The sequence below is a fragment of the Pleurodeles waltl genome, chromosome 8 (assembly GCF_031143425.1).
Source record: "Pleurodeles waltl isolate 20211129_DDA chromosome 8, aPleWal1.hap1.20221129, whole genome shotgun sequence".
NCBI lineage: Eukaryota > Metazoa > Chordata > Amphibia > Caudata > Salamandridae > Pleurodeles > Pleurodeles waltl.
Window position 1 is genome coordinate 920,593,713 of NC_090447.1, and position 17,272 is coordinate 920,610,984.

Sequence of the window (17,272 nt, forward strand, 5' to 3'; positions counted from 1 at the left end):
GGATTTATGAATCTTAGGACAAAACATTCTTGAGCATTGCCACTTCTGCCTTTGAAATATATTAGAATATAGAAGTGAACTCACAGAGACATCAATTGTGAAAAGGACTCTTTCATTTGGATTTGAAGTGCAACACCTGTGAATGTGCCTGGGTCATTGTTGCCACAGTGCACTATCATCAGGTCTGGATGCTCACAATCCAAAATGCTGTCAACCACTGGCAACAATTCAATCAATCAATCAAGTGGATTTATATAGCAAGACTAATTACCCCAGAGGATATCCAGGCACATGAGGGTTATGGTGGTTCAGGTGTCTCAGTCGAGCAGCCAGGGCTTGGGTGCTCTCTGGAATTCCAGTAGGGGGGTGGTGGTCTGTAGCTGCAGAGGGAGGTCATTCCAGGATTTCACCATGAGGTAGGGGAAGGAGCCTCTTTTACTGTTGCTTTAGTGTCTGCGGGGAGTGAGGATGAGTGAGAGAGAGGCAGAACGTAGTTGTCTGATAGGGTGGTGGAAGTGCAGGTGACTATTGGTGTAGGCTGGTCCTTGGTTGTGCAGTGCTATGTAGGTGTGGATCATCAACTTGAATTGGCATCTCTTCTGTATGGGGTGCCAGTGGAGTTTTTTGAGGTGGGGAGTGTTGGGGGTCCATTGGGGGAGGTAGAGGATGTGTTTGGCAGTGGAGTTCTGTATGGCCTGGAGTCTCTGCAGAAGGAGTGTGGTGATCCCAGCCTAGAGCGCATTATCGTAGTCTAATTGGCTGGTGATTACGACCTAAGTCATGGTACATTTGGTGTTCAGAGGGAGCCATTTGAATACTTTTCATAACATGAAAGGGTCCGAAAGCAGACAGAGGTGGCTGCATTTATCTGGGACTTCATGGTCAGTTTGCTGTCCAGAATTATGCTGAGGTTTCTGGTGTGGTTGGCCAGTTTGGGTGATGGTCCTAGTTTTGAAGGCCATCAGGAGTAATTCCACGGGTTGCTGTTGTTGCCAAAGATCAGCACTTCTGCTTTGTCCAAGATGAGCTTTAGGCAGTTGTCCTTCATCCAGTTGGTGGCGTTCGTCATGCACCTGTGGAAGTTGGTTCTTGTGTTGGCAGGATCTTCTAAGAGCGGGAGGATGAACTGGGTGCCATCTGCATATGTTATGAGGTTTTGTCCATGGGATCTGTCGATGTTGGCCAAAGGGGACATGTAGGTGTTGAAGAGGGTGAGGCTGTTGGAGGTTCCTTGTGGGACACAGCTGATGAAGTCCATGGATTTAGAGGTGAATGGCAATAGGAGGACCTTTCGCGTTCTTCCGATGAGGAAGGAGGTGATCTTCTTGAGGATGTTTCCTTGGACACTGATGTGATGCAGTGTTTTGATCAGGGTGTGATGAGATACGGGGTCAAAGGCTGCTGAGAGGTCAAGGAGGATCAGGGCCGCTGTTTGTACTCAGTTGGGGAGGGCTCTTATGTTATCGTAGCTGTGACCTTAGTGCTGTAATTGGCATGGAATCCAGATTGGGAAGTGTCTAAGAGAAGGTTCTGCTCCAGCTATTTCACAGGTTATCAATTAATGGCTTTTTTCAGGACTTTGGCATGGAAAGGGAGAAGAGTGATCAGGCTACCTCATACTTCGATACTAATTCAAGTTAGGTTTGATAAAAAGATCCTTAGAAGTTTACTGAAAAAAAACAAAAGGTAATGTAACCTTATAGTTGGTTGAATATATCAGTGCTAACGTTAAATTTTTATTGTAAAATTACACAAATTCACCACCTATAGTTAAAACCACTAACTATAACTTGTGTCTCTGCCATGCACTGCTTATGACCTCACATATGACATCACTGATGACATCTCAAATTACCAATTAGTGTGCTAGTTTGTTTAGTAGTTAAGAGAGATGGGGAAGTACCATATTTTCTCCCTAATTTTTTACAGCTTGTGTCCAGCTACTGGATGTAAGTGATTACAAAACGCTTGTGCTTCTAACATTTTATGGTTATGAAGAGATGTGGAACAAGTTATAAATCGTTGTATTGAAGAGTAACTCTGCGTGTAGGTGACAGTATGTTCCACGCATATTTTTTTGATACCCCAGAAAATGTTTTCCGCAGGGCAAAGATTCTACTTACTACCTACTAAGATCCTAATTTAAAGGAAACTGATGCATCAGCTCTGATGCGTCCAGTTTCTTTCCAATCACATCCGTGGTTTGACTGTCATAGGTATGTCTGGAAGGATCACAGTAATGAATCACCTATGGCTTAAAGGTTAAGGTCTCAGACTCTCACACTTAAAGTAGAGGGTTCTACTCCAGGTGTGTCCCTGGTCATTTTCCTTCTTTAATTTCTTTTAAACTTCAAAAGTTTAAGGTTCATTCTGAAAAGTGATCTCACTCTTTGTAACTGACAAATACATTTTGCTTTTCAGTATATCATTCATCAAAGCCTAAAAAACTCTCTATATCTCTCCCTCTCAGTCTCTTTATCTCTCTTTCAATATCTTTCTCTCACTCACAGCCCCACTCAGACCCTCATGCACCCACTCACAGACCCACTCAGACTCTCACACATCCACTCACAGACCCACTGCAACCCTCACACACCCACTCACAGACCCACTAAGACCCTCACACACCCACTCACAGACCCACTAAGACACTGATACAGACACTCTCACACCCAGAAACTCCCTGTCACATATATTCTCACACCCAGGGAGACAGGCCACAGCCAACTTCCACTACGCACTTCTAAGGCTGTGTGCAGTGTGTGGTTGGGTGGTTAGGGGGTTGGCCACATCATCTGGCTGCAGTTCAGTCCCTGTTGCCAGCCCCTGCCGTGCATGGTCTAAGGGCCATGTGCAGCATGGGGTTGGGTGGTTAGGGGGGTTGGCTGCAGAGTTTCGCTACAGTTTAGGCCCTGCAGTAAACTGTGGCCATGCAAAGGTGAAGGCCATGTGCAGCAATGTTTGGAATAACGTATAATGAAAATTTCTTTACGTTAAAAAATAAACGTAGAAATTCACCTAAAAAAACCCATTTCGGGGATGTTATAGTTAGAAAATAGAATTTAAAAACATAGAAATTTACATTAAAAAAAGTTCAGAGGGCCGTTATATTTAGGCTAACATTTTGAACTTATCAAACTATAGAAATTAATCTACTATAGTTAGAGTTATCTAACATAACTGTAGCTAGTGCCCTAAGGAACTACACCTCTCACCCCTCATGCACTGCTAATTACCCCACAAATTACAGCACTCATGACATCTTTGATAACATCATTGATAATGTCACTGTAACATCTGCAGTAAAATTATTGAACAGATAACTGTGCATGACAGGGATGCGAGTTATAGTTACCTTAGGGTATGAGTTATAGTTACATCAGATAGCTCTAACTATAACAGTTGAATTTCTATGGTCTGGACGTCCCTGTAATCTTTGGTTTTTAAGTGAATATATATATATATATATATATATATATATATATATATATATATATATATATATATATATATGTGTGTATAGATAGATAGATAGATAGATAGATAGATAGATAGATAGATAGATAGATAGATAGATAGATAGATAGATAGATTATATGCTGTTACATTTATGCTTGAGGGTATGGTGCACAACTCTGTACTCAGATGGTTTGTCACATATTATGGAAGGCTAGGACAAAATGTACGGGGTTGTTCTTACATGTAAAAAGTCTGACCACAGTACTTCACCACTGAGAAGTCATGTAACTTGTAAGGATAGCAAGAATCTTAACTAAAAGAGGAGACTCCTACATAGTTTAAGTAGAAAGCAATACTGCATAAAATAAATAACGTTACCTTCGTATTCTTTCAGTCTGTTCCATTGAGAAGGCAAATTAGCAACAATGTTGGCCTCAAGGAGGATAAGTAAGGCCTATGGGAAGGCATGGATATCACGTGAGGAGAATAGCTGACAATAATTGTGTGCCAGGTGGTCAAAGAAATTGACTCCTACATAAATTAATAACAAGAACATAGTACAGGGAACATGAGCTAGACACCAGCATGGCCCTGAAGGGTGCTTCATGGGATTAACAATAAAATAAAGTGCCACTTGAGACATGGTTTACAATAAGGAGTTTACTACATCCCCGCCAGATCACGCTATTGAGCAGATTTACTAAACTGTCAGGTAACACAGAGCAGCAGCCAAAAATGCTGACCTGTGTTGCGTGGCAGGGAGGGAGCAGGAGGGCACCACATCTACAGAGACATGGCTCTCTCCTTCCCTCTCCCTTGCACTTGCACGGATTTCAGCTACTGTGCATCACACACATACCTTTGCCCCATAAGGCAAGGCTGTATGTGAGAATCTAGCATATGGTTTGCACTGGAAGGTAACAGAAAAACACAGAGAAATTTGAAAATGTCTCAGTTTAACGCCTGATTTTCTGTGTGATTAATTTTTGCTGCTAAAACCTGTCTACTAATATTAGTGAAGAGGGTTTACCATCAAAAAGCATGGGTGAGGGATAGGAACTCCCATGCACCACCCATGTAACACTCCTTGAACGCTGCTTTGCTTTATTTTTGGGTACTTTTCCGTGCAAAACAAAGTGGAAAGTGCATAATGAAAAAAACATTTTGTGCTGGTTAGCATCACGTTTGTGACACTAAACCAGCGCAATTTTTTTTAGAATCCCCCCCCCAACATTCCTCTAATTTTTTTATGCAAAGCACTGTCACATTTTTGGTAGATAGGGTTTCAAATCGAAAATTGTGGGTTGTTGCATGAGAACACCCATGTAACACCCCTTGATGCTAAGTAATGCAAAGCAGTGCTTTGTGCTGCTTTGTGTGAACTGTAGTTAATTTCCAGGGCAAAACAAGTTTTGCGATGGAAAGTAAATAATCAAATAACAGTTTATGCTGGTTTGCATCATTTCTACTATGCAATGCCAGTGCAAAATGTTAGTAAATCTTCTCCCACATCTTTTGACCTTTTTCAGTCTGAGAAATAGCCCAATCATCCATTCCAAGAAGGTACATTAATTTTGTCATGTCAACTCACCTATTCCCCTTGCCATTACTGAAATCTCCCTGCTCGAAGTGTATAGTGACCAGAAATCTATATTAGTTGATGTGAGAACAAATATTTGCATCAGTTGTTCACTGGATAAAGGCCCAGTCAAGGGGTAGAAATAAACTCATGGCATTTTGGGCTGCATCAATGACCTCTCCATATCCTTCTCATTAGCTCTCTCTTTCTCTCCCTGAACGTTATAAGAATTTGCTATCCTGCCATCTCTGAAAATCTTTCCCCATGCACTTTTTTCCTCCGTATGTTGAAGCATATTTGGAGGTTGTGAATATTAGAGAAAATGGCCGGCGAGAGAATCATGGAAAATTAAGTGTAACACATTACCTGATGAACTGGTGCACCCTGCAGCACACATAGAAAGAGGAAAAACTGGGAGAAATAATTTTATTTCTCCCTATTGCACCACCCTTATGCTACCTCTGGCATGGCATAGGAAACTGACGCATTCCCAGGTTTACAGAACATTGTAAATCTGAGAATGCATCAGATTCCCTGGGTGTTGCGTGGGAACACCCACACCAACAACCATGGAACGCCTCTTTCAGGCAAAGTAAAGCATGAAAGCGGGCCATCTTTACAAGGTCATGTAAAGCCCTGCAAAGTGATTCTGCGTGGCCTTGGAGATATGGCCCTGCACTCTGCACCACTGGTAAATCAAAAAACTGAGGCACCGGCAGTGCACGCCCCTTGTAAATGAGGCCCCCAGTTTGGTTTGATGTGATTAACCTTTTCCTTTTAATTTTTGCATTAAAGGTTTTAATTTGACTATGCCTTTCTCAACAATGTCCACCCCTTGCAATGATGGTGTCCTTTATTTGTGTTCCATATTATATAATGCACAATTCCCACATCCTTTACCCTTAATATATGATTTCTACGTATCCTTTTTTTAAGTCACATATTCCTTTCCATCCCCACTGAAAACATGTTGTTCTCATACTCATTTATATATATAGCTCCATTAAGCACAGCCATGGTGCCATTGCAAATGGAAGGTGTCTTGCTTTGTGTGTTATAGGCTCCATGGTTTGGTCACATACCAAAGATTTGTTCTTCAACCAATCAGTCATGGATTGATAAAGCGCACCCATGAGGTAATTCAGGTGCTGGGTCCAGCTGCTTGATGAGTCAGTCAAAAAGCCTGGTCTTGAGCTCCTTTCTGAATTCCTGGAGGGAGGGAGCAGTTGTGAGTTGGATGAGGAGGCTATTGCAAGCTTATGGAGCAAGGTAGGAGAAAAAGCAGCCACAGTTCTTGCTGCAATGAATGCAGTGGGTGTGGGTGAAGGAGGATGATCATATTGGCATCGAGGGCTGGTGGAAACTGAGGCGGTGGTTGAGGCAGGCCAGACTTTGATTGTTGAGGGCTCTATAGGAGTGGATCAGCATCTTGAATTGGCATCTCCTGTGGATAGGTAACCAGTGTAATTTCTAAGGTGAGGGGTGATGTGGGTCCATCTGGGCAGGTACAGTATGAGTCTTACTGCTGCCTCAGGTATGACTTGAAGCCTTCTTGCAAGATGTGAAGTGATTCTGGTGTACAGGGCATTCCCATAGTGGAGGCAGCTTATAACAAGGGTTTGAGTGGTAAGTGTCTGGTGGAGACCGGGATCCACTTGAAGATCTTGTGTACCATACAGAGGAAGAGGAAACAGGCAGAGATTTGGTTCTTCATAGTGAGTTTGTTGTCCAGTACAATTCCTAGGCTGCAGCCTTGTTCAGTGGGGGTCAGGGTCCTAAGTTGGCAGACCACAATGAGTTGTCCAATTGAGAGGGGGAGCTCCCTAACACCATGACTTCTGCCTTGTGAGGTTTGTGTCTGAGGCAGTTGTCTTGCATCCAGTTGATGCTGGTCATGCATAGGTGGAAGTTGGTATGACATGACATTTTCACAGGGCCAAACTTAAAATGGTTTTAAAAAATATACTGGTTAATATTTGTACAAAGTCACTTGACAAACATGGAAACCTTTATGATGCAAATAGTGATTATTGACATGTTTTATGAAAAACAGGCAGTGCTATGTATTGTGTTGAAGGGGCTCAACAGTTGTTCAAAACATGAGCAATGTATTGAGTGAGAATACACAACCCATGACAAGTTCTCAGGCAAGGAAAGGACATCGGTATCACCATGAGGATCAGGTGTCTCCTGCATGCAAACTTAATTGTCAGCAACACTTGTTTTCTTGCAAAGTGAATAAAACATAACTGACATGGTGAAGCAAAAACTCACGGTGGACGGGATACAAGGGAAACACCACCAAGATATAGATATGGGATATAAGGTACAGGAACATAGGCGAGCCAAGAGAGATTAAATTTGTTTTGTCATTTTTGATAATGTAGCACCAACCTGACAATAACCCTTTGGTCCTGTAGTCTCTGGAATGATTAGTCCGGGTGGTAATATCAATGCGCTCCTACTGTGAAGTTTATGAGTTTCAGGCCCTTTCTCTTTGATAGCTTCTTGGAAGGACTTAGGAGTAGAGTGGATCAAACACCTACAGATGGTGAAAAAGTATGAAAAATAATTATTGGTCAAATATTAAACTCATTGCAATGTAGTGTAATTAATATTATTGGACACTACGAAAAAAAGACTACACACCAACATTATTCGTTTTAGTCAGTTCATTAATTTTGATCATAACTAAAACACTTTCAAAGAACCCGGATGTTGGTGTTTTTGCACTTGACATTTAAGAAATACAGGCCAAATACTTTGACATGGGACACATTGAGGCAAAGGTTACAAAAGCTCTAAATCCAGGGTTGAAAAGGATATGATGGAATGGCAAAATGAATGTTTTTCTGCATTAGCCACTGTAGGCAGCAATGACATTGAAAACCACTGGGGTAAGAATGTTTCTGAACGTTGCTCCATAAGTACTTCATCCAAAAAGAGAGGGTGTCTGACATCAGTTTCATTTCCTAAACATTATTGTCATGTGGGAAACACAGGAGGCACACTTGCAAAAGCATTGAAGATAGATTGAGAATATAGATGGTCTTCGGTGAGACGATGGGGTAGGAGAGACATTAAGATGAGGGAGCAATGGAAGGAGGGAGTAGATGATTATAAGGATGGGGAAAGGAGACAAAGGCACTAAAGCCGGAGGAAGGTAGAAACATTAAACAGATGAAAGATTAGATGAGCCAGGTGGGTCCCAGGGGAAAAAATGTTGTGAAAAGGCTAGGAAAAGTTGAGATGGGGTGCTAAGAGACTTGGACTCAGATTTATTAATCCTTCACGCAACACAACTCAGCAAGGCAAGTTGCTGCACTGAGTTGTGTGAAGAGCTGATCTGCTCCCTGATTGCAAAGTTACGGAGCTGTTCATCTCTCTCCCTTTGCTTTGCATCATTGTGCATCGGTGCCTGCATTGTGGGCAGTATTATTTTTTTCTGCAGTAAGGAATGCCTTCTTGTACTAAAACAATCTTTAGAGGCTATTTCCTTTTTGTAAGTTGCTGCAGAATGCACAGAAGTTGCAAGTAACAAGACTGAAGTGCTTTTATAATATTGTACAGCAAGGAGGACCACAAAGCTAGTCTCCTCATTGCTGAAGTTTTCTTTTTCAGGGTTTGGGCTATGTTATGAGCATGGACCTCAAATTTACTAAGTTGTCTATTTCTGTGTGGTGAGTACATGCACTAAGCTTTATTGAGACCAGGTATTTGGTAATATCCATCATTCAGAATTTTGATTGCTGATTTGTAACCATATTTCTCTTTCTAGGTGAAAATTCTACACGTACTGTATGCCCGTACAATCACATTTTCCAATTTATAAGGATTTCAGGGTTTTTCAGGCATTTACATATTTTCATACATGGAAATGTGTGCACTCACATTTAGGCATGCACACAAAATGTAGAGTGTCAGAGGGCTTTATTCATTCATTTATTTTTGTACACACAAGTTATTTGTGGATCCCACATTGTTGTTGATTTGTACAAATGCACAGGCTTATTCTTGCTTATGCACACATTTTAGAGGTGAGCGGATTTGGCGGAGTTTAATTCTATGGACTTCTGCAGAATTACATTAAAATTCCACAGAATTCGGTCGAGGGGTATAATGGGCACTGCAAAGTGCATTACATATACCTCAGTGCCCTTAATTAAGAATGTAAGGGCACCTGTGGTATGCACTGGAGTGGATAACCCTTAGTGTAATGCACTACAGACATATATGTAAGGGCAATGAGGGGTATACACTGCACTCTAGTGCAGTGCATCTCCCCTGGTGCCTTTCTATATTTTTGCAAGGGCCATGAGAGGTCTGCACTGAACTGTAGTGCAGTGCATACCCCTTGGTACACTTCAATAACTATGCAAGGGCACTGGGAGGGTATGTGCTCTAAGACAGTGCATACCCCTCAGTACCCATATATACTTAAGTAAGGGCACCAAGAGGTACCCACTGCAGTGCATACCACTCAGCACCCCTATATATTTATGTAAGGGCAATGAAGGGTATGCACTGCACTGTGGTGGTACTTTACAAGGCTGGAAAAGGGAGCAGTCCCTACATTTTTTAAAAATCATTGCAGATTAAAATTCAATCTGCAGTATTTTTTTCACATAGAGGGGCTACTTCCTCTTCCAGCCCTGTTTAAAGCCATTACAGTGCTGATTTTGTTCTTCCAGCAGAGTGGCAGAATTAATTAGTAATTCAACGTTCAATTAGTAATGCAGAATAACTAAATGATTCCAATTCCACTGCCAGAACTAAAACCTTTTATACATCCCTAAGAAATTCACACTCCTAATTTCATTCATACAACATTTTGAGTGCCGTTAAGCCCTATTAGAGAATGAACTATGTCTTGGCTTACCCTTGGCAAATTCTGTGTGTGATTTTTACATCTCTTAGCCTTCCATCCAATACAATGTTAGCTATGGGGAGGCCCAGTAGCATTTCTCACAGGGCAGTGCATCTTGTGTCATTGGATCTATTAGTGGTATGTGTGTGTGTGTGTGTGTGTGTGTGTGTGTGTGTGTGTGTGTGTGTGTGTGTTACTATCAACATAGTGTGTTGTTTATGACTATTCAGTCCTTGTCTAGGCTATTTCAAGAAATTGGTTAGTTTGAAACTGCTTACACCATGACCTCATGTTCCAAGTCTCCTTGTAATTGTGACCTATCAGTCCTTTACTCAGTTCTCAGATTCCATGTCTCAGTGAACATTTACCTAAACCCCGCCAGTTTGCAACTCTGTGTCAGATGCTCCCTATTTCCTCATAGAGCCTTCTCTCAAACCCAAAACCTTTACCTTGTGAAACAAGAATTGGCAAAGCACAAATCTCAAGTTGGATGCAACTGCTTGTAAAGTATTTTAGAAATCTGCAGTACCACAAGTTGTTATTAGATGCTACTCTTAAGTCAGATGCAACAGCTTGAAAAGACTTTCACACAGCTGTAGAACCACAATGCATTACTTTATGACCACCTCCTCAACTCTAATGCAACTACTTGAGAGGTCCTTCTCAAAGTTGCAGAACCTCAAGCTGTTACTAGAATGAATCTTGAGCCTCACAAAACTGCTTGAAGTCTTCCACAAAGCTGCCATCTGCAAACTATTACTTGAGTCAAATGGAAATGCTTCAAAAGTATTTTTCAATGCTGCAGCCCTGCAAGCTGTAACTAGGTGTCTCCGTTGAGTCAAAACTAACAGCTTCAAAAGACTTTCAAAACGTGTTACTAGATGTTGTTCTTGATTCAAGAAGCTGCTTGAAAAGTCTTTCACAAAGCTGCAGGACTTCAAGTCATTACTGGTTGTTCCTCTTGAGACGGATGCACATGCTTTAAAAGTTCTTTGCAGAACTCATGTGGTGTGGTTTCAATATAATCATCATATGCAATTTTACTACTCTAATGAATTGTCCTTGTGTTCTATAGGCTGAGTACATATTTGAAATCTTTTTTATGATGATTAATCAGTACCACACTTTTCAATAAATGTCATGTTTGTGATAGTATACCCTAATACATATAATAACTCTTAGTTACTAGTAAATACATAGGCACTCATTACGACTTAGGTGGAATAGGGTGAGGTATTTACCACACATGCTAAATATCATCAATTCTGGGTTGAAAATTTAGCAAATGTGGAATATACCTCTTATTACAGGTCTGTATCTTGTAAATGAGGCAAAACAATCAGAATTGGTATTTAACACACCAAACTCCAAATGGTTTGCCTTCTAAAAGACCTTTTCCTCCAATACTTGTTGACAGGTAGGACCTGCTGGAATTGAGCAGGGGAAAACTGTGATGGTGTAAACATTATCAAGCAGCTCATGAATCTGATCCCTGTGCAAACCAGTGTTTGCAAGGGGATCAAAATGTATCCCTGACACGTCATCTAGGCCACAATGTCTTCAAAAATCTAAACCTAGTGGACCACTATTTAAGTGGGTGTACATATGTGCACAAGCAAAGTTGAGCTGTTTATTGTGAAGGCAGCTAAGAGATGGACTGGGTGGCTCAATTTTCCTCTGTTATTTGTTGTAGTGTCTAAAAGTAAATTGTGAAAGATAATTGAACAATCCAGTGCTCTCTGCATACATATTGTTAATATGCTTTTTTCGAAACCCTGAGTTTAGCAAGACATATCACAAAGCTTCTGCAATAGGACATTGTTACTAGATGTTCCGATTAAGTCAGAGGCAAGCCCTTGAAAGGGTCTAGAGGAATCTGCAGCATGGCGAACTCTTATCAGATGGCTCTCGCCAGTCAAAAGCAGCTGCTTGAAAAGTCTTTCACAAAGCAGCAGTACTTCAAGGTGCTACCAAATGTCCCTTCAGAGTCAGAAGGAGCTACTCAAAACGTCTCTCACAAGGCTGTAGTGCCGCAAGACATTACTAGATGTCACTCTAAAATCAGAATCAACAGCTTGAAATGTATTTCTCAAATCTACAGTGCTGCAAGGCATTACTAGATGTCCTTCTTGAATCATCTGCCAGTGCCTGGGGAAGTGCGGCTTCAATAAGTAAAGTCTCATATGGCCGAGGCTGTAGATTGTCATGGAAGACTGCAGTAACAATCTTATAATCATACATATTACCAGGCATCAGTGCTTACATAGTCGCTTTAAACTGACAATCCCCTTTGGTTACACTTTAGGTAGATGTACAGATGTGTGCCCGCAAACTGTGGTCATTTTTAGTGAAGAAAGCCTGTAGATCAACTGGGTTGGAAAATTAACATGCGTTGTTTGATCTGGTAGGAAGAAGTAACATTTGGATGTTATTTGAGCTGTCCAAGGGATGAAGGCATTTGACCAAAAGCCCCCCGTTGTTTCCGTTTATCTCCCTCTCTGTATATTATAATTATGGTAGATTTTTGGAAGTATGGATGCAGAGAGCCATTTTCAAATCTATAGTAGAGCTAGGCATTACTAGGTATATCTTTCAAGTCAGATGCAAGCACTTTAAAAGTTCTTCAAAAAGCTGCAGTACCAGACGTTACTAGATGTCCACTCCCAAGTCAGATACTACTCCTTTAAAATCCTTTCAAAGTCTGCAATGCCCGAAGTACTCATCTCAAGTGAGAAGCAACACTTTGAAAGGTTTTCATGAGGCTGCAGTGCCACAAGACATTCATAACTAGAGTCCCCTTTCATGTCATACACTGCTGCCTGAAAAGTATTTCGGAAAGCTGCTGCACTGTAGTTGCGCCTCTGTGGTGAGATGCAACTGACAAGTGATCCTTCGAAAGCGGATGGGTGTGGGTTCGATATTTAAATTTGCATATACACTTTGCTGATCGGGTGATCTGTGCCTGTGTCCACAGGCCAAATAAATGTTGCAAAGCTGGTTTATGATCATGTGTTAATATTGCATCATTCAATAAATGCCTTAATAATCATACAAGGCTAGGACTACATTCTACTATAGATAGGTTACATCAGCCATTGGTGAATACAAATGCCATAATATTTCAATCAATTTCCGAAGGCTTTTTGAAGTAGATGTACACATGTGCATCGTGAGACCACAGCCTCCTAAAAAAGACCCGTTGTGCCTTAGTGTATGTTATTGTGGGAGAAAGTACAACGTCATGAAAAGACAGCAGACTAATGAATGACGAGGGTAGATTAAAAGCTCTTCTCTATAGATATGTATTTTTATTGGGACTTATTGAAAAACCTGAGGTTGGCAATGACGCAAAGCTGTCTCTATGGCAACCCTAAAAATTAATGTTTTGGCACAGAATAAGGTGTGAATATTTTCACATAGTTTTTCTGCTTATAGGAAACTAGTAATGCTGCCAATGTATATAGTGAATTAAGTACATTGATTACATCTTTAAACACCATCTTTGAAATTATGATAATGTAGAAACAGTAACGGAAATATTCCAGTTTTCGACTGTGGTTTGTAGGTATTTGAAATATCACTGTACAACAATTAAAACACAGAAATATGGAGATAAGCAGACACTACTGAAAATCTATTGTCTAGCGATTGCACGAGTAAGAATGTATTTTTACCTACACATCTATAATATTTAAAGACAAAAATAATTAATCAATAAATCTTTGTAAAACAGAGAACGGTTTCATTTCCAAATTCACGATCCGAGACTGCTGTTATGTTATTTTTTTCTTCTTAAAAATACATTAGAATGTTTGCAATGAATAATATATACAAGATCGCGATGCATGTAAAGCATGTTAATGTTTATTGCTTCAAAATATTTGCAAGGCTCTGTGCAGTTCTTATAAAGTTGTTTTGGAATTAAAGATTCATGTATCATTCAGAATTTACTGCTGAAGAGTGCATTTATAAATATATGAATAAATATGAATGACAACTATGTGAATGGCAGATACCGGCTACACTACACAACGTTGTAAATAATGCACAAGACACAAATGTGGATTGACAGGGAGGATAGACATTTGGTTGATTATTGTTTCACCTGTAGAAAGCGATTTCTTCTTTTAGAGTATTTACAGTAATTTCATTGTGGTACTTCTGTATCAACCAATACTTAGAAGAACGCCAACACACCGCCGCGGCAGCGGAATTCCGCCACGGTCATTATGACCCACAGCTCGGAATCCACCAAAAGTTAGACACCCACACAAGTCCACCACATCAAAGGTCAGTGATAAACTGGCGAAAACAAAACCTCCACCGTCACGCCAACAGGAATACGCCCACCCTCTCATGACCCACGAATCCACACGGCAGTCTTACAACCGCGGTATTCCATTGGCGGTACACACTGCCGCGCTCAAAATACGCACACATTTACAAAACACTAACACATTGGACAAATCGAAATACACACCTGATACACATACACACACCACTCCCACACACCCAATACAATATAAAACACACACCCACATCATCCACAAACCCCTACTACCAAAACTTTGAAAGAAGGCTAGAGACAGACACCACAATCTACAAAAAAGCATCCACATGCACTCAACACCAGCACTCACACAACATCCATGCACCTCACACAACACACCACTAAATATCACCCCACACATCACAACACACACCAACCCACACATCACCCACACCACATCATGGCACGGCAAAGACACCCCAGGTTATCTGAGGAGGAGCTCAGGGTCATAGTGGAGGAAATCATCCGGGTAGGGCCACAGCTATTCGGAGCACAGGTGCAGGACACCTTCATAGCTAGGAAGATGGAGCTATGGCGAAGAATAGTGGACAAGGTCAACGCAGTGAGACAACACCCAAGAAATAGGGATGACATCAGGAAGAGGTGGAACGACCTACGGGGGAAGGTGCGTTCCGTGGTCTCAAGACACCACCTTGTGGTTCAGAGGACTGGCGGCGTACCCCCACCTCGGCCCCACAACTAACAACATGAGAGGAGCAAGTCTTGGCTATTCTGCATCCTGAGGGCCTCGCAGGAGTAGCTGGAGGAATGGACTCTGGTAAGTCAAATCTTAACTATTACATCCCCTACCCTACCTGCATGCTATCATATACCCCGTCCTCGCCCTCATCCCCATCACTCCAACTCCTCACAAATGTCCAAATATCACAAACCACCCATCCCAACACCAAGCCCTGCATGCAACGCCAAAGCATGGACACCCATCACCAAAGCATGTCCAGATGCACACACCCATACACCCCCATAAACCATCATCACACAAGGTCCCACACAGGAATGCAAGCACTGGGGTACACAGTCACCCACCCATTGCACACCATGGCACACACCGATGCAATAATCATGCTTTTACACCCCTGCAGGACCCCTACCCAACGTCACCGGACAGGAGGGTCCAGACATGTCCACACCACCAACAGAAGAGGCCAACAGTGATGACAGCAGCTGTGTCCAACTGGATCTAGACGACCAGCCCGGCCCATCTGTGACCTTGCGACAGTCTGTTCCCCTCACACTGGCACAGGCCACCACAGAGCTTTCCCCCTCTGGAAACACCAGCACAGCACCCACACAGAGGACCCACACCTCTGTCCCCAGGACACGTCAATCAGCAGTGTGTCCACCACTACAGGGAACCCAGGCAAACCCACCACCCCAACAACAACAGGGACGTGGGGGCAGTGGCAGTGGGCACACGGTTCAGGGGACAGGGGCCCAGGGAAACAGGGGAACTGGGAGGGCTGCCGTGCGACAGGGGGAGGACAGGCCCAGGGAATCCACTCTCCACGTGGCCCTCTCCAACATCATGGGAGCCTACCATCATTCCCAGGAGACAATAGCAATGGTACTGGCCAAGTTTCAGGAGACCCAGCGGCTGCAGGATGAACAGTATTTGGGGTTTAGGGAGGAACTCCAATCCATCAATTCCACCCTGGGCACCATCATAGGGGTGCTGAAGGAAGTCCTCAACACCAGGAGGGACACTGTGGTACAACAAGGGGCCCCTGACACTAGCGTGGATGATGAACTGCCCACCACCTCCGCCGACGCTAGTGGACAGCGCCACAGGACCACCACACCAGCACCCCACCCCCTGCAGATGGAGAACCACACCGCAAACGGTCCCTGAGATCCAGGACAAAGACAGAGGACGATGCCAAGACCCCCGCCAAGAAATAAGACCTCCCTGATTGTCATCCTTTTGTCCCACCTTGTCATCCTGTCCATCCTCAAACTGCCCCAGCTCCACTTCCTATGCCCCTTTGAACAATGCACATATGAGACAAATAGACTGGACTCTGCCATGGACATTCCTCCACCATCACCCCTGACCATTTTACAACCCCCTCCAATATTGAGCATTAGAAAAATAAGCACCCTTAGAGCACAAAACTATCTGGAGTCTGTCTATGATTTCGAATTACTTTATTAGCAATTACAGTGACAAAATGCTCTTTCAAATGTAATGTCAACATACCTATGTCACACAGCTCTAGTCCATTAGGAAACAAAGGAGATGTCACACAGTGGGACCCACATCTGTGAAATGGTAAGGGAAAGTGACAACTCAGTGACCATACACTGGGTGAAAAGGACAGACAGTAGAGAGGTATTAGTGTTAAAGTACATGTAGCAGGCAGGTTTGTCTTCTTACCTGTGTCTCACTGGAAGTATTGCAGGATCACCGAGTTCTTTTTGTTGATGTCCTCTTCTTCTGCTTCCTCGTCTTCACTGTCCACAGGCTCCAAAGCTGCCACAACACCTCCATCTGGACCATCCTCCTGCATAAAAGGAACCTGTCATCGCAAAGCCAAGTTGTGAAGCATACAGCAGGCCACGATGATCTGGCACACCTTCTTTGGTGAGTAGAATATGGAACCACCTGTCATATGTAGGCACCAGAACCTGGCCTTCAGGATGCCGAAGGTCCACTCTATAATCCTGCTGGTTTGCCCATGGGCCGCATTGTAGCATTCTTCTGCCCTTGTCCTGGGATTCCTCACTGGGTCAGTAGCCATGACAGGTTGGGGTAACCAGAGTCACCTGCAAATGGCGAAAGACAACTTTTAGATACACACTAACTCTTAGGGATATCCCCAGACCCAGACAACTATTCCCACTGATTTGGTTCCAGGTGCTCACCTAATAGCCACACACGGTGCCTCTGGAGTTGCCCCATCACATAAGAGATGCTGCTATTCCAAAGGATGTAAGCGTCATGTACTGAGCCAGAGAATTTGGCATTAACATGGGAGATGTACTGGTCTGCCAAACACACCATCTGCACACTCATCGA